At 41.0% G+C, this 19,338-nt stretch overlaps 1 protein-coding gene across 3 annotated transcripts in view; it reads left to right on the top strand.

Annotated features, from left to right (window-relative positions):
• The first annotated feature begins 1,931 nt into the window (after positions 1–1,931).
• The window catches only part of PCGF5 (polycomb group ring finger 5), a 67,833-nt gene continuing 50,426 nt past the window's right edge, over positions 1,932–19,338 (top strand). The window contains exons 1-2 of one of the 3 annotated variants that reach the window (XM_030030775.2): positions 1,932–2,066; positions 13,175–13,290. The gene's annotated coding sequence lies outside the window, so the exon portion shown is untranslated. The remainder of the gene's footprint in view (positions 2,067–13,174; positions 13,291–19,338) is intronic. The other 2 variants (XM_041127374.1, XM_030030774.2) reach the window with 2 other exon arrangements.

Raw genomic sequence — 19,338 nt, 5'->3', positions numbered from 1 at the left:
GTGGCTAAAAGGGAAAAAGATGTAAGTAGGCACAAGAGAACTCTTCCCTACATAACGTTTTTTTCATGCAGTGCTACTTGGAAAGCATCATGGACAGATTAAAGTGAACCCTTCAAAAACCCCTCTCCTACTTTCCATCTAAGAATGAAAGTTGAATTCGTGAAAGGTGCTAACTTGCAGGTGAATGCTCAGCTGTAAGTTAGCATCGGCAGTCCTGACTGCTGGCCAACTGCTCTACTGGCTTGCAGGAAAGTGGCTCTAGCAAGGGGCCTTATCCCAAACTTCATGCAAGAGGCAACATGAAACAGATTACAAGGAATATTGATTCTGTTACCGGCGTGAGGAAGTTCAGTGCTTTATGATTAAATCTCAAGAAAACTTGATTGAGAAGCTTACTCATCTGAAAATGAGTCAGGGAAATTCCTGTGGTGCATACTGAGTGTGCAAATTGGGGATTCCTATTGCAAAGAGCTCTCATGGCATGTATTTTGCTATTACATGTATTGCCATTGTTGACTGTGGGATGGGAGTAAAAGGAACGGTGAGGAGTTGCTTAATTAGAATTAATGCATACATGAGTAATGTCATGCAGTCGTGTTACGTTCTCATCAATTCCTTGGTTATAATTATTTCTTCCACTGGAAATTACCAAGGATATGAGTCACAATCAGCACAGCAGAAATAAACTAAGGAGAAAATACCCATTGCTGCAATGACCTTTTGCCTACACAAGCAGTAATAATACGGCATTTCTGCGCAGCAGTCGTTCACAGAACAGTAAACCTTCCTCCTCGAAGATGTATGCTCTGCACCTGATACGCTGTGCCCACGTACCACCCAAACTTTGAAGCTCTCCTGTTCCGATGCGCTAAGAGCATGAGAAGAAGGGGTCGGTTTCCTCACTGAGCGGTAACGTTGCGCTCTTGTCACGAACTGAGCCCCCAGGACGGGGAGGCACCTGCCCGGGAAGGGGCGGGAAAGGGGCAGAGGCGCTCGCCGGTCGCTCCCGTTCCATGGCGGGGACCGCTCCTCGGGCAAGAGCCGGCGGGAGCAACCCCGTCTCCCTGGGAGGGAAACGCGGCCCCGAGGGGGAGCGCCTCCTCCCCAGACGTTACGCTGACAGAAGCGGTGGCACTAACAAGGACGTTGGCGCGCCGACGAAGCGCGGGGCCGCGAGACAAACCGCCGCTTACATAACGTCTCCGGGGAGCCGAGCGGCGGCCGCCGCGACGGGCGGCTCCGCCGGTCCCCACTCGGTCACCTCTTCCCCCCCGTCAGAGACGGGCGGACAGCGCTCTTGCGGCCCCTCCGGCCGCTGAGCCGAGCTTCCCGAAACCAGCCCGCCACCGCCCCCCCGCTCCCACAGCGTCCCTCGCTCCCACAGCGTCCCCGCCACCGGCCTCCGGCGGGAGGGGACAGCAGGCAACGGGCAGCTGCCCGCCGTCCGGCCTCGCCGCCTCAACGGGCATGCGCAGCCGCGGGGGCGCATGCGCCTCCCGGGCCCCCGCCAGAGCGCCGAGCGTGCGCAGAGGCGGCGGCCAGGCAGCGTCTGAGGGAGGGCGGGCGGTGGCGGCGGCCGGCGGTGGCGGAGCCCGCCGGTCGGCGGGCCGGGCGGGCGGCGGCGCGCCCCGCCGCGGCGCAGCCCAGCCCAGCGGAGGCTCCAGCGGCGGCCGAGTGGCGCCGGGGGCCGCCGCGCTACCGGGCCGGCAGCGCCCGAGCCGGCAGCGCCCGAGCCAGGCTGTGCCCCAGTTTGTGTCCAATCAGAGAGTGAAGTGCGTGCACCGAGCGGGGCGGCAATGCGTAAACAAGCCCCGGGAAACTCCTCCGCCCCCCGCTCTCCCCTCCGCGCCGCTCCCGCCCGCTCCCCGCGCCGCCCCGCAGCCTCCCCCGCCGCCCGCCAACAACTCCGGCGAGGCGCGCGCTCCCGCCACCCAACCGCCTCAACCGCCCTCCCCTCCCCCCCCGCCGCCCGCCCGCCCGCCCGCCCAGCCGGCGCCGCCCGCGCTGCCACACGCACCCCACTCCCGCACACGCCCGCGGGTGCCCGCGGCCTCTCGAGGGGGAAGGTAAGGGGCCCGCCGAGCCGGGCGGGGGCCGCCGGGCGGGCGGCGGGGTGTGGATGCGTGCGGGGGGGGGGGGGGGATCATGTGTCATAACAAGTTGTTGAACGTGACATTGCTCTTGAACTGCGCTGCGGCGGCGGCGGCGGGGAGCGGGGCGGCGAGGGGCAGGGGCCGCCGAGTAACTTTCTCCTCCGATTCGCCGCGGAGGAGGGAGCCGGCTGCGGCGCGGGCAGGGCGGCGGTGCTGGCTGCCGGCGGGGACCGCGGAACGCGCTCGGGAGAGGCTGATGCCGTTCGCGATGCTGGCGTCTTCCTGAGGGGGACGGCGCGCAGCGCGGCTGGGTGACGAGCGCTTCGCGTCTGGCTGCTGCGGGAGCCGATTCCACCCCTGTGAGGATCTTTCTAGCAAGGCGCCTGGGCGGCTCGTTAGCGAGGAGCGGGTTCTGGTCCAAAGCGTCTGTTCCTGCGGGTGATTACCCCTGGCTAATGCTCCGTGGCAGTTTGGCTCGCCTCCGTCGTGATTAGCTTGGCTTATTATGTAAGATGTCACCGGAGGAGGAGAGGCACAAGTCCTCTGTGTGGCGGGGGGGGGGCGGACGGACGCGACACCGGTCCGCCTTGCCCTCCCCGCACCAGGTACCGGAGCCGAGGGAGCAGCCCTGGCCCGGAGCCGGCGGCCCGGGCAGGGCGGGGAGCTCACCTCGCAGCCCGCCGGTGAAATTACGGCGGCAGCTCGTTTTACACGTGGGTTGGGTGTGTTTCCCAAACGTTGCCTTTGAGCAGAAACAGAACCTGTTCTGGTTCCTCTCCGCATGTTTGATTTCTTCTTTCCTCTCTCTCTCTAAAAAAAAAAAAAAAAAAAATAAACCTTTGAGCATAACAAAGTTTAAGAACTTGATTTTTGCTTCGTTTATGTGCATGTTTAGTTACCGTGATCTGGAGATGGTTGAATGAATCATCAGTTCCATGGAATAAATGGAAGTGAATCATCTCTCATACACACACGCAACTGTGAGGAAGCATAGTTGTTACTGTAGATAGTGAAAGGTTAGTGTCAGTTTCTGATACGCAATGGGATGTGAGAAGTATAGACAGTGCTCAGAAACCCACCAGGTTTCCTGGGGCTAGTTTGTGAACTGTGAAAGTTTTGAAACATTCAATTGCAGCTTTTCTGGCTCAGCGGTTGAATGGTAACCTCTTTCTGTATCTACTTGCTACCCTTTATTTTAGCCAAATTCTCAGAAGGGGGATGTTAATGGTAAGATTTAAGTAAATGTGTTATTCAAAGTGTATTAATTTAAAATAAAATTTAAACAAAACCCTGCTAAATGGTATCATACTATGTTCATACCCTGAAGCCAGAGACAGATCCCAGATGCTTTTAATCTGGGATTCGGTTTGTTTAGTTTTGTTAAGCAAAAACAGTTAGTCTCTTTTAGAGTGAAAATATATAAATACATATTTGGAAAACAAATTAAGCCAGTTTATTTAATAAACACATTAGAGCTGTACCTAGGTAGACTTCTGTTCCTGATCCTCTTGCCTGTCGCTGTTTTAAATGGGACCGAGGCTGGATCCTACCTATAGTTTTTCTTTCAACTCCCAACTTGGTTCCAAAGTGGAATTTCCATCCTCCGCGTTTTCTTGACATGTCTGTCTCTCCCTATACAGATGCAGAACTATGAATTTTTACCATATTAATTCCTCTTTTTTTCTCAGCATACCTGCCACTGTCGAGAAATGAAGTCACTGTTTACAACAGGGAGGTAGTGCTTGACACATACAAGTACTTGGTTTTACAGTATAAAAGTATGTGAAGATCTTTGTATGTCTTACTGGTAAACCATTCTGTCTCCTTTGGCATCAGGTATCCTTTATCTTGCTGCCTGTGTTTTGTACCTCTAGTCATTCTCCAAACAGGAATGGAGGAATAAATTGGTCATGGAAAGGATTGGTTTGGGGAGAAAGGGCATGTTACCACTTTTTTTTGTCTTGAACTGAGTGCACTGGCACTTCAAAAACAATTTTATAGCATTAGTTACAGGATTGGAGCAGATAAGTGTGGGAAAACTGTATTATTTCAGGGTTCATTGTGCAGCTTTTAACACCTCACTATCAGAAGATTCTGAAGTTATCCAAGATAAGACCACACAGAACTGTGAACACACTGTAATAGAGCTTCTCTTAAATTAGGTATATTGGGTGGTCAAGTTAAACAGGAAAAAATACTATTTTATTTGTGCATTTAAATCAACAGTCAAATAGCATTCATCCTTTTTTATTTAATTTCCTTGCAAAGAATATAGAAGCATGCAGTGCGTACGGCATTCTGTGCGCCCAGACCTCAGCTGAAAGCAGTAAAGCAAATAATACTGCAAGTGGACTCACCACTCTGCTCCAGCTATTTTCCCCTGCTCCATATGTGCTTTAGGCTTCAAAGTAGAAGTGAAAAATTGTAGGTTTCACTTTTAAGCCTGCACAATGTGCAAAGTAAAGTGAGATAAAATGGATTGGTTTAAGGTTGCTTCCATGCAGCTCCATTTTTAGGAACGATAAGCAGATTACTGTAGGACGCACAGCAGAACTTTGAGAACAGCGGAGGGCAATGCAGATAAAAGTGGAGTGTCTGAACTTCGTATCTTGTTTTTTGCTGTGTTGGGATACATAGGCTTTGTCCTTAGCATGATAAATTTGTGAACATATATCAAATCTTACACTGCCTTTTATCAAAAAGAAAAAAAAGAGATGAAGTTATGATGTTTATTTGAAATGAATAGTACTTTGCTCAAAAACTAGTTCAAGTTATCACCTGCTTTGCAGATTCTGTGCTCTGAAAGACTTGTGCCAACAGCACCTTCACGTGTCGTTCCAGCTATCTCAACTGGAAATGAATGGTTAACATCCCAAAGAGGGGAAAAAAAAAAATCTTTCCTTTTCAGTTTTTGCTTTAAAGACCCTTTCTAGACAGATGCAGCAGTCCCATGCAAAGTTTTGAACTACTCCTGTAGAAAGACATACTGCTGGTGTTGAAAAAGAGAATCCTTTTTTCAACTATTGAAAACTTTGCACCAAGTGCACATTGGCCTGGTGGTCATTTGCTCCCCAAATCCTCAGTTAAAAACATTTGTTGCAGTTGTCTGGGAAGCAGTTTACTTTCTATTACTAGTCTCAATATTTAAAATATTAAGAAAATAGTTAGTCAAAGTTAATACTATACCAAGATGTATCACTTTGTGTATTAGAGTTGCAGCTAATCTGTTCTTGAATGTTGACGGATAGTGCCTTAGCTATTTCCTACAATGAAGCTTATTTCCCCAATTATTGTGGTTTTCTCTTTATATTTTTCCAGGAAATGTAGCGCCATGAAAAGTAACAGCTTGACAGACTTTGAGACTGAAGCCCATAATGAGCAGAGCAGGTGTAGCACTGGCAGCAAGCTCCACCATGCTATGACAAGACTGTGTATGTCTAGCTGCATGTGGGAAATACTGGTGTTACTGTCTCTATCTTAATTATTGCTTATAAAATAAAAATTGTCTACTGCCAGGTGTAAGATACTTCTGGAATGAAAGATAGTGTTATTTGAGCACTATGGTCTCAACAGCTGTCACTATTAGTTCTTACACGTGAAACAAATAATTTTGACTAGTTACCTAAAGCTGAAACCATTTATCCCATTATTAGTAGTTGAATTCATGCATGTCTCAGCAGTTTTCCTAACATCTGGCCAAACTGTTCATTTGCTGCTGTGCATTGGTCATTTCTTTCCTGTTATGGAATAATTTTCTTCCTTTGTTTATCATGGTTTTATATGTGTTTTGAGGTTTGGCTGAAATTAAAAAAATAGCATGCTAATTTGCCATAATAATCCTATTTTCATAAAAGACCTAACTAGGAAAAGATGAGAAGACTTACTTTTTCAGAAAAGGTTAAAGATGAGACTAAAAGTTATTGGGAGGATATTCCTTAAGATACTGTTATATTACTGACTGATGCATCGCAAAGAGAGAGGCACCAGGCTTCAAGTAGTTGTGGTCTGTTACGGTTCAAGAACTGCTTTCCCACGTTGAACCTTCACTGGCAGTTGAGTTTGCACTGGCTGTTTTAAAAAGCGTGTACCACATGGGAATTGAGCAATGACTGCTGAAGAACGGGGTATCCACACTGCTGATGGGGTGCCTTTGGTGACCCCTTGTGCACCGCTTCAGTATTGGTTCTTCTACAAGGAGGAAAACCACTTTGTAGTCATACCACTTCTACTCAAAGCAAATTCTTATCAAAAAGAACCCTTCCTACACACTAAATCACTAATGGAGATGTACCAAGAAATAGTGTTGGGACCTAAATGGTGAAGCTGTGGTTTTTTCCTGATTCATGGGTATGAGTCATTCTATGCATATTATTGATGGCAGTGTTACAAATTTATTTTCTGACAAAGATACGTTGTTTCTGGCAACTTTCTGGCAGTTATCTGCTTCCTCAGAAAAATCTATGGCTCTCTGCTTATGGATAGCAGGCAGCTGAATCAGTGAGTACAATCTGATACCAGCAGGGAGGGTTGTAGTTTGTAATTGCTGTAAAATTGCTTGCATCCAGTTTATTATTCCCATCTTCCAAACTCCACCCTGCACGCTTGTTTAGTTCACCTGTTACAGCTTAGTTTTTGTATTATGAGCTCTTGGGGAACACTTTGTCATTCATTCTATATTTGTAAAATTTGCAGCACTTCAGTATCCTGGCTGATTTCGCTTCCGGTCTCTATAGAAATAAGTAATAAATAATAGCTTTCATTTTAGATGTTTTTCCCTGAATCTTTACTGTGTTTCTATCCCAGTGCAAAGAGAAACCGAAACAATTCTTCTGCAGTTTTAATAGAACATTTGTCCAAAGACCAATACTATAAGTAAAATATGACTGCAAATAGACAACAGTACAAATGAAAGAGAATAACAAATCTAAATTCACATTTTTGTGACTCATGTGAAGCTCCAATGAGGGAGACCATGAATACCACCAAGAGCAAAATTAAGCCCTAAGGAAAATAAGAATTCACTTTTGTTTTAACATAGTTCAGCAGGAAAAATCTCACAGGAATTCTCAAATGTGATGAACTTCTGTAAGGGACAGATTGGTTGTAATTTTCATAGTATCGTCTGGTCCTTCTTAAAAAATAAATAAATAAAAATTTGTGATTTTCTTGTGTAGCTGAAACACCTTGGGGTACCCTGAGTAGAGGTTTGTTCAGCTGTGGACTTGGAATCACACAGTTCTTTTTGTACCTGAACTATCCTGGTTCCTGTCGCAGAGATGTGGAGTTAGAGACCGCTTGCGCTGATTATAGACAGATGAAATTGCTGCAATTGACTTCTTCTGTGAGGAACCAAATGCTGTGGTTATAACTTGATGACAGAGGCATTTTATCTTCCCCTTGTAATTACAAGGGTGATTTCACATTGGCACTGTATCAGAGTATAGGAAATATATAGATTTTCAATGTAGTGTTACCTGGTACATTTATATTAATTTCTCTTTGCAGTGGTCTTCGAAAGTATTAATGTTCATGGTTTACTTTTTCAGGACTAATATAATTGTTCTGTAGCAGTTTCAGTCAGTACTAATGAATTCCATTTTACCAAACAAAACAAGAAAATACCCGACTTAGTTTGCAACAACTGTGAACTAGTAGTTGTATGATCATATAGATAGATGATTTTATGACTTTTTATGAGACAGTAATGTATATTACCCAGTGGCGATAGCTGACAAACTAATTTGCAGAAGTAGAATATCTGAGATGTCTCTTTAGAACTATAAAATGGAATATTTTAATATGCATTAACATTTACATTTTTTAAAAGAGTTTCTACCATCATATAAGAAATCGAAGTATTATGTATTCATACAGATAGTGTGGATGTATGAGAACACACTTGGATGAATTCTTATGTTTTCATCTCCCTATAGACATTTCATTTTTGTTTTCAGTCATTTTAAAATGGGGATAATTTATGTAAATAACAGCTTTTAAAAAAAACCCCTAATATAAGACAAGAACATTGGCTGTAACGTGTATTCTGCCCCAGTTGTTTTGTAGCTTTCACTGAGCATCCTAACCTATGAAAAAGTTCCTGTTAGGGAACAGTCTCAATTTCCAGTCTTGGCATTCTCCTAATCACTGCATTTTTCATAGTCTGTGAATTGGTGATGCAGAAAGGAAGTACCTGCAGATTGAAATTACTTGTATGGTCATAATTCCTATTTTAGCTTTGTCAGTACAGTGATAGCGCTTACTGGCCTTGATCAATAGCAGGGCTTGATTCATAAAAGCAGCTCTCCAAGACTTAACACTGAGTCTCCTTAGCAGTTGCTGACGTAATAATACAATGTAAAACTGATGACATGACCTATAACAAGATATTAATTTCCTGAATCTGAAGCTCAACGTAGAAGAAAAAAAAAAAGCACTGGAGTTCCTTTCAACAGCAGGAGACTTTGCATTGTGCTTCCTAGTTCTGGTTCTTCTTTTTAACAATACTGGTAAAATATTATTACCTTATTAATTTAATTTGGATTGGAAAGTCTGTTTATTAGATTATTCCAGTATGTGTTCAAAGTTCCTGAAAGAGAAGTTATCACTTTTATTTGGGACGTAAAATGTGCCAGGATTATCTGTTTACATAAGTTTCCTAGATAGATTTTTTCCAGATGACTTTTTGCCTTGTTTTACATCTATTAAAATCTTTGTGTACTAGCAAAGCACATTAAAGTAATAGAATTCAAAAACTAAATATTCTGAAGATAGATTTCAGTGCCAGGTACTACTGATCAGATCTGACAGACAGGTAAATTCTCTCCACCACAAAAAAGTAGTTGATCTTGAGATAAAAGTCTTGAGTAATTCTTAGAGAAGCATCACCACTAATTAAAGCAAGCGCAATTATATTTCTTTCCTCCCTCAAGAAGAAGAATGGAATATGTAAGAAACCAGGCTCTTGATTAATTTCATAATGAAAACACAGTTCTTATTTCAGATGGAAGATCAGCTCTTAAATAGCCAATGTGTGGATTGAATGAAGTTAAAGATGTTTCTTTCTTTCATGGTTTTATAAAATTGTTATTTACTTTTTTGAAGAATCATCAGTACTAGCTGCAGAGACAAAAGATCCTTTATATGATATAAATGATATTTTGACTAAGTACTCTTGGTTGATTCTGGCTGTAGAATTTCCCTGCATACAAAGTGATTTTGAAGAGCTGCCTAATCAAACCAATATTTTTCAGCTTTCCATCTTAACTCTTTTGATAAATCATAGATAAAGTAAATGTTCATGTTTTCATCTCAAATACATATTTACCAAAATTTGCAAGTGTTTTGTGCGGACAGTGATCACAGAATGCAAACGGATTTATTTGAAATAGTGTACTCAGTGACACTTGGTGCCTCACACAGGCAAGTGTTTAAAATCTACTGTTGATGTGTAACTTTTGTGTATTCATTGCTGAAAATTTAGAATGTAAATTTACATGGGATTAGTCTACAATTCAAAATTTCCATTAATTGCAGAGGAGCTTTTCCAGTGAATTCAGTGTGAAGCTGGATGAAACTAGTGACAAACTTGTAACAGAGGAGTTTGTCTATAACATCTGGCTTCTCAAGGTGTAATAGCTGTTATTACGTCAACTAATACAATAGGGAGAACCACACAAGCTATTGGGCATACAAGCCCTTCTTCAGGTCTCAAACAATAGCAGCAAACTTTGAACTAAGAGTATGGTCTCAGAAGACATCTATAGGCACTACTATTGAATAAGGGAAGTGCTGCTACTATCTCTTATGCTGTCTGAGCCCTGGCAAGTCATTGAACCCCCAAATTAAGTTTAACTAACCCAGTAAGAAACTAATAAAAGCAAGTTTTCTGCTGGGCTAGTGTGTTAAATGGATTTACAGATGGATCAACAAGCTCCAGAGTGGTGCTTCCCCTTTTTGGTACAACTGGTTCATTAGATCAGCTCTGCTGTTCAGTTAACTGTAGATTTGGGGCGAGCTGCGAATAGTTGCTTTGAGCTTATTGTAATTATGGCAATCAAATAGCTAATTTGAGGAAAAGTGTGGTTATCACCTGTAAAACAAAGGGGATATTAGTATAGGGAGAAATTGTGAGGTAGTGCCCCATCATGGGCAGAAAGAAAATGGGGCATTACACCAGAACACTGAAGGCTTTAACTGGAATGTCATCATGCAGTAGAGCCCGTATCTCCAGTAAGTCTATCATTTTTGATATCTAGAAAATCTATGAATCCTCATTTCCAGGTTTGGCTTGGTGATAAGGACTGAGAAGCAAGAGGTGGAATTTTCTGATGAAAAAAGTTCTCATGGAATTTATTCTGGCACCTAGAGGTCTTGCTAATCTGTGTTTAATTACATTGACAGAAGAACAGCATGAATAGAACAGGGCATGGGTGTGGTTAGGTGTAAAAATTAGATTGTTCTAATTTAGCTATTTTAAGGCTAAAGGGCTAAAATGTTAGGAGTGTTCTTATTTTAGGCTGTTGGTGTGACCGTAATTTATCCATTGTAGTGCTTTTCAATTCTGTTCTTAAAAGGCTTTCTCCCCAGCACCCCCCTTATTCACTGTACAGTTGTAAAGGGTTTGGGGATTCATCAGTAGGAGTTGTCTGCAGTAGAGTGTAGAATGGGTGCAGAGAAGTTGAATGCCACCTTGGAGGACTAGTTTCTGCCCATCTTGAATGTTAAATGACTACTTTATGCTGGGTAGGTAATATAGATCAGAGGTTCACAGATGTCTATTCATTTTTTAGCATTTGTGAGACACATGTAGCCAAATTTGCTGGTGTTCTGACACCACCAGTACAGCTAAAATCATGTGAAACTGAACTGTTTACTGTTAAGAGTCCCAAGTGTCCTGAAAAATTGAACCTTAAAACTTACATCAGGCATATGGAACTAAAGAGTACTTGGGACAGTTTGGACCTAGACTTCTATGTCTCTTGTTTCTGTATCTGTAAATTATGGCTAGCGGTGTTGTCCTGTTGAATAGGTTATGGAGAAGATTCTTTTTTTACTATTTGGGGAGCATTGAAATACTAGAGGAATGAGTAGGTATGCTTGTGTGTGATATTGAACACCTCGGAGTAAAATAAAAAAAAGATCATAACTGCCTTTTATACTAGGTTGTTTGGTAGGAAATATGCATTCATAGTATTAAAACTGGTGTTACAGTTCACATATGCAAAGGCATAGATTTTTTTCTTCAACTCTTTTGGAGTCTGTAATTTTTACTGAAGTTATACTAATCTCGGAAGGCCCCATCTAGATATGGAGTTCTGTTGAGTTTCATTTCATGGATATGAACCAGTAAGAGGTTGGTTTTGCCTAAAGGTTGTGTATTTAGACAAAGGAATGTAATAGACAAATTGGGTTCAGGGGAAGGCACTAGTCATACAGGTATATTTTTTCCATAATGTACTTCGGTGTGCTGCTTGGAGGTGCAAAGGTGCTATTTTATTTCTTAAACTAAATATGCATTGGGACACATCTATGTGATTTTAAGCAGGTGTAAGCTCCTGCTGCCTGACCTTGAAGAAACTGAGAAGATATCTGCCTATGGTTACTGTAATATCAAGACAGAGTATATTAGCTGTGGCTCAGTGCCATGGTAACACCAGAATATGGTTCCCAGTCAGCTTACAACACAGACGTACCTCACTGCTTTTCTTGTCATTAAAACAAACAAGATTCATTAAAAATACTTTATTAAAGTTTTTTAGGAAGCTGTGACAGTGATCTTATGGATGAGTTCTGAATATGGTATTTGCAGTAAGACACAGGCATAGTTTAGGAAAGAACTAGTGTTAACTGTAGAATAATAGAGAGCAGCCCACAATACTTAAACCTGGACAATGCAGAACCTTCTCTTCTTTTGTACCTCAGTGAGCGGGATCTTATTGATCCTGCTTATTGGAGTGGGGGAGATTTACCTTGTTCACAGCAATAAACCTACACATTCCTTGAAAGTGGCGATTGACAATTAAATGTTAATTCCTGTGCTTTCCTACCAGTAAGCATAAACATTGCTGAGCATGCTGTATTGATAGATATCTCAGGAGCCTGTGCTGCAGGAGCTTTTTGTAGGTCAAACTAGATCAGACAACTTAGCGTGGTATTGCTCTAAAAGTGAGTGGTAAAATGTTGGCATTAATGATTGTGACTATTCAGTCAGATATCTGACAGGGTTGTTACATGAAGTGTTACATTGTGTCCCATTTGTTAATTTAGCTGCTAAACTATAGTACCTTTTCTTTTTAATCACTCATTTCTATGTATCTTGTGGGCTGCACAGGTTTTAAATAGTGGCTAAAAAAACCGACACTCCATCATTGCTCATTTTATCATGTTATCAGGAGCAACACTCACTTGGAAGTCACCAGCTCTGCATGAATCAGTCCCTGGACCTATACCAAATACAGGAAAGCAGTGATTCCATATAAGCTGTATAGCTAATCAGGGCAGGGAGTTCCAACTGCTGACTGTGCAGTTGCTGCTCTTGTCCCACCATGTACCACAATTAATCAGTGTAGTATACCCAGAAACAGAGCATAGAGCAGGAGCTCCAGAACTTTTTGAGTGCTACTAATATAGAAAGAAAACTCTACGATAGAATAGTTGCTTTAGCAGCTTGTACTTTTTTGGGGACCATGCACAGATGCAGGAGATGTTTAGGCTGTATTCCTTCCCTAGAGGAAAGGCAGTAGATCAGGTCTTTGCAGGATACCAGTTTGAAGTACCTTCATAGTTAGAAAGTCCCTGCAGGAGTTAATTGCATTGCAGTTACCTGCACAAGCGGCTACTGGGCTTAACAACTAAGAGTAATTTTCAAAGTTGTTTTCCTGGGAGCAAGTAGGTGCTAAATATTTTCAGTTTGGGGGGCTGGAGCTGCTGTCTATGTAAACATATGGGTTTTAGGTCTTATGCTTGTGGTTTTCTCTGCAACACTTCTGTTTCTGAGTTAGCAAGGTTTTATATTCAGGGTTTTGTTTTTTCATTGTTTCTTTTTTTTTCTTTTCTTTGTGTGTTCCTGCTTATCTCACAAGCACAAGGAACTGATCAAAACTCCAGGTAGAAGATAAATTTCAGAATAAGAAGAAACTTGCATACACTGGAAAAATCACAGAAGGATTGTGGAGAAGAATCTAGAGTACCAGTTCTGGTATGAAATTCTAAATATTTTCCTTGGAATTCAGGTCACTGTCAGCTCTGGAAGACAAACCTCACTTAGTATAGAGTATAGCATGTAAAATAGTTCCACTGAGCCTATGCTGGCCAGGCAAAGATTACTTCTTACCAGAAAAACTATGCTTAAATGGGTTCAGACTAGCATAGTTCCTACTCTGTTGTACATGGTATTTGCTAAGATATTTTTCATGCTTCATCCAAATGCTGAAGTGCCTTACATGTAAGAAAACTGGTTTGTATGAAAACTAGCCACAAAGTCAGGACAACTTAGTAGTACTAGATTTTTTTGCCACTGTTAAAAATGTTTTGAGTATGATTTTTTTTGTCCTTAAAATATCAGAAGGAAAACCATATGTAAATACTCTTGAGATGCATTCTTACATCTCCACAATATGAAGTTAAAAGGAAATGCATTTTCTTAATACTGAAGATGTTGAAATCTTCCCCGCATTTAAATAACACTGTATCAGTATTCACTTAGAAAATACCTTGGTCTGTTTCTGACTCCATATTTCCACTGAAGGCACAGGCAAGCATTCCTGCTAATTTAAGGGGCCACAATTTGAATCCTTTATACTTATTGTGGAAATTCTGAATTTAGACCTGTGAATTTGCACGAAGCAAGAAAAAAAGGTCTTTCCCTTGAAATCAGATTGTTTAAAACTCAAAAAAGCCTATTTAAATGTAGAAAACCTTAATTGCTCTTTTTTTCACTCCTGTAGCATTAGATTTGCATTTTTTTGACTAGTAATTATTTCTAGAATTTGGCTATGTAAAAGCTCATCAGGCTAAAACCAGGTATACTTGCATTACAAGTTGACTGGCTGGAATCAGTCACCTAATCCTAGAGAAATGGCTTGATTATTTTAGTCTTATGTAGATGGACTTACTGGTACAATTTCAAAAGCTTTCTCTTTGTAAGTGGAAGACAGAAGACTGGAAGCTCGCCATGTATGTTTTCTAGGCCCATATCCTAGGTGCTGTTATGTAAAACACGCATTTAGTGCCCACTGAAGTGAAATTCAAGTTATGATCTCACTGTTGCTAAGTACCAACTTCAGCTGATATAAAATGCTGCAGCTAGAAGTTTGTTAGTTCTATGGTCAGGGTAACCAGAACAAAGGACAGGGAGCAGAGAGAGGAGAAACTTATTACAGAAGTAGTATAACTAGGTGACACAAAACCTTGAATAAGGACCAGTGCATCAGCAGAAGTGAAATGGAGATATAATCTGGCAATATTCTTAAGGTAATATAATCGTGATTTCCCTACAATAGACATTTGATTCAAATGTTAGAGTAGAGTACAGCTTAACTGTGAATCAAAAAAGCATCACAAAGTAGATGGAAGCCAAAGAATGCATATAGGGAGGCTAGGCATTCATATTATACCAACTCTCTCCTCACTTGAAACTGCAGAAATAAGTATGTGCTGTTTAGGTGTTCATGAGGGAAACAGCAGAAAATAAACCCATGAGCGTAATTCTAAAATTGATATATTCCATATAAATGTAATTAAGCTCCCTGGCATTAGATGAGTTCAAATAGAAGTCTCATACACTTCCATGGGCATATTCCAGATCTCTCAAAGATCTGAGATAATAAAATAGAAGAATAGGATAAATAGCAAAAGAGAAATCACTATGTAGAAACTATTTGTAGGTTCTATTTACAGAGTGCCTTATTCTTCCCTCACAAAGCACAGACTTCTAAAAGAGTTTTGAAGGGTCATGGTATAATCAGCTGCCAGTGTCAAGGGGAGACAAAAGAATGAAGGTAGTCTTGGATGAATGGGCAAGGGGAATATCAAGCAGTTGTCAAATTACATTGCTTCTGTGGTTGTTAATGCTGTGATCACTACTGAAATACTGAGCTTGGTTCTGGCAATTGCACTTCAAGGAGGATGCAGAAAAATTGAAAAGGGTATATAGAAGACCTAAAAGAATGATGCAGGACTTGGGACACATGCTTTATCATGAAAGACCGGAGGCACAGCTTATTAAAAATAAAGCTATGGTGGCACTTCCAGCCAGTAATCAAGCCATCCCTTAATATTATCTTTGGTAAACTAAATGGAAACATTTGAGATAAAGTAACTGATATTCAAAAACAGATTGTTCAGTCTTGCAGATTAAAAGAAAATCAAATTACTGTAGCTTAGCAAATGAGGTAATAAAAAACAGACTAATTCAGATTACAATTAAGGATTTTTAAATTTTTTTTAATTTTTTTTTTACTGATTGGAACTACTAATGATTGTGGTAGGTTCCTTGGTGCTGGTAATCTTGAAAATTAAGAAGGATGATTTAGTCAAAGTAATCTGTTGGACTTCAGGTGGGAATTAATACAAGTGAGTCCTATGGTCTGTGGGGTTTTTTTAATGCAGCTCAGACTAGATGATCACAGTGGTCTTTTTTGACTTAATATGTATTACAGTAAAGGTTGTGCAGTCAGTCTTTAACATTTGGACGTTTAATTATACACAGCCCTGGCAGAGAATGTTCTGCATGTGATTACCCAAAATTCTCCAGAATTCAGATTGCTAATTCAGTAAAAGCAGAATAGAGGGACACGTATATCGGGAAGGCAATAGGATGCTATTAGGCAGATGAGATGTTTTCAAGAAGAGCATTCAAGAAGAGCATATCCAGTGTGGTTTGTCAGCACACTATAAAGGCATGACAGGGTCCCTTGTAAAATACCTGGCTATTTGAATTTTACGTGACCTTTTATATTCCTTTGTGGTGGGTAGTATTCAAAAAGTATATGGAAAGTAAAGCAACAGCTAGCCCTGTAGCTCTGCAAAAGATAGCCCTTGGATACAAGGGAGAGCTATGTACTGTATTTGCATAACATGTTGATCTCAAATTAGGTTAGATATCTGCTTGGCCATTTGGTTTTCTGTAAAAATACTATTCTCTATTTGTTCTGTGTTAAACCCTTCTCCATTTATATTTTTATGTTCTTTAAAAATAAACGTAGAAAAGATGTGTTGTTTTAACAACTGATAAAAGCAAACTAGCTAAGGTACAGAATGGTCCAAGATCAGCGTTCCAGAAGAGTTCTTTCTGAAAGAAGAAAGCCAGACTTGTGTGAACGCCTCGTATTTATTTTTCAAACAATAAGGTTAGAGAAAAATAAATATTGTGTGGACGTGTATGCCCTAGCTTCCCTAAGGTAACACAAGGGTGTATGTCGTGTAAGTAGGACTAACAGATGCTTAGGAATCCTAAGAAGTCAGGATTCCTATCTTTCAGGCTTTTTCTTTTCATTTTGCAGATTTTTTCATACCACTGCTAGAGAATAAATATTTTGTTATAATTTATAAACATCCCTGTTAATAACCACATTCTTTAAGTCACCTTTGTACTATATTCCAGTGGTATGCAAGAAAGAGCTTTGCCTCAGATGTACAGTAATCTTTAAGCCCCTGTAAGAGATACTCAGTTCGCTATAACAAGTAGATTACACTAGTTCTGCACTACAGTGTGGATAGCATTTTTCATATGTGTGACAGTGATGCAGTGTTTATTTTAAGAGTCAAAAGCCACAGGTTCAAATCCCCCTAAAGTCAATAGGAAAAATTGCTTGCAACAACTTCTAACTTATAGCCCGTACATTTTGATTTCTATTTTACCCATAAAATTTCTGTATGAAAATCTACTGCTAAGTGGTTTTTTATTTTTGATGTAATACAGCATTTTCATGCTCAATTAGAGGACATTAAGAATATTCGGTAATACAAAGGGTACTTTACTATGAATGCAGTAAAAGTAACAACTATCAGTGACGTGGCACCCCAAAATACTATCATTTGTAGCTAGTATATTCCCATTCTAGAAAAAAAGTCAATATCTTGATCTAAATATCTATCTGTTATGAGATCGTGTCATTATTCTGTATGGCTTCTTACACTGTGTTTATTGCCATATAAATGAAACATCTTCCAGCAGTGTATTAAACTATGTGCCTATCATCTGTCACATGCTTTTAACACATCCTCTCCCCAAGGAGAGAAGCATGTGCAGTAGATGGCCATGTTTTGGTAGACTTTTTGTGTTTATTTTGGGGCAAGTATGTTGAAAGCATTTATGTTGACAACACGCAATCAATGTATAGTGTTACACAAAATTATTCTCATATAGCTAGCTGATTGACCTATAGGCAAACTACAGACTGAGCTGGATAATGCCTGGGTAAGTAGTTCATCTGGCACCCAGCCCACTCCCACATTCTTTCCATTGCTCAGAGGTGTTGGTCATGTCATACAATGCACATCTGTATCTGGCCATGGAGACACGGGACAGCATACATCTGGCTGTAACACAAATACAGGCTTAGTCATGTCACAAGTGTGCATAAATCCTCAATACCTACTCACACATCACTGGACAACACAACAGAAACATTGGACATTACTAATTTTGTTGATTGTGTTATTTTTGTGTGTTAACCCCGATAGGTAGCTAAGCACCATGAGCAGCTTGCTCACTCACTCCCCAACCCCGTATGGGACAGGGGAAGAGTAAAGGAAGAGTAGAAGCAAGAAAACTTGGGGGTTGAGATAAAAAAAAGTTGTTTAATAAGCGAAGAATAAGTGGAAGGTGAGGGAAAGGAGAGAAAACAAAACAAGTGAGGCAAAGGCAATCACTCTTTACCTCCCACAGGCAGACTGATGCCCAGCCAGTTCCAAGCAAAAGACAGCTATCCTCCCTAAACCCCTCTCTTTTCCCTTTTTATGGCTAAGCATGATGTTACATGGCATGGAATATCTCTTTGGTTAGTTCAGATCATCTGCCTGGTTGTGTCCTGTCCCAATCTATGTGTACCCCCCCAATCTTCACTGCAGTTGGTAGTGAGAGAGAAGGCCTTGAAGCTGTGCAAACACTGTTCAGCAATAGCTAGAACATTTGTGTGTTATCAGCATTGTTTTGGTAACAAATCTAAAACACAGCACCATATGAGCTGCTATGAAGAAAGTTAACTCTATCCTAGCCAGGCCCAGTACAGTTATTTAGCAGGACGACCTAGGAAGTGTTTCGAGACTTAAACTATAAAAAGCTATATATAGCATCTGAATAACAAAATATTTGTCAGGAAGGAAGATGACAGTCTTTTATAGATATCCTTAGTACTTTTGAACACATTTTATAGTTCTCATGGTGGGGGAGATGATGAGTATTTCTAACTCAGACTGAGAAGGGAATCCACACATCAAAGATATTCAAGGTACATATTTAAGCAGCGGGTCCCACTGAAGTTGCTCAAGACTTGAATGGGTTGAAAAATAAAAATATAGGTTTGTCTTGGACACAAATTTATACTTAGGTCAGTAAGTTGTCCATTTAATTCCTTTTACTGCAGAAAACAGACTATTTATACAGTTGTGTGCATTGCATAATGCTCAACTTTCTTACACTGGAGTGTTTATTTTCTTGTGCAGGAGTCTTTTGGTTGTTTTGCCTAAATGTCTTATGTTTCCACCTACTCCTGTCTAACATAATGCATTCCTTTTATAGAGAAATGAGATCTGAAAGATCATATTTGGCATTAGTCGCTAGTGAAACTGAAGTTTTTGCTGGAATCTACTGAGAGTTTTGCAGGTTTACTAGCAGTGCTGGCTTGGGAATGGAGCAAAAATGTTGCTGTTATTTTTGTTGACGTGGAGTCTGTAGGGATGTAGGCAGTCTAGCATTCCTCATGTGAGCAGTTTTCTTCTGATAACAATGTTACGTGAAAACCTTATTCTTTCCTCATCTCTGCTCACGTGTCATTAGTGAAATGAGCCACTGACTCCACTGTGAAGTGAAGAGTTCGCTCAAATGCTTATAAAGTGTGGAAGTACTTCAGACAGAGTAGAAGGTACTTATAGTATATAACCATCCTGGGTTCAGGAGGTGTGAGGAAGGGACTAGAAAAAAGAATGGAAATTTGGAATTTTCATATCAGCAGTTTCTGCCTGTGCAGTGGTCATCACAACCTAACCAAAATAACAAAACATCCATGGGATTATAATGCAAACT

This window comes from Aquila chrysaetos, chromosome 11 (genome assembly GCF_900496995.4).
Source record: "Aquila chrysaetos chrysaetos chromosome 11, bAquChr1.4, whole genome shotgun sequence".
NCBI lineage: Eukaryota > Metazoa > Chordata > Aves > Accipitriformes > Accipitridae > Aquila > Aquila chrysaetos.
The sequence above is the reverse complement of the archived record's forward strand: the minus strand, read 5'-3'. Positions and strand labels throughout refer to the sequence as shown.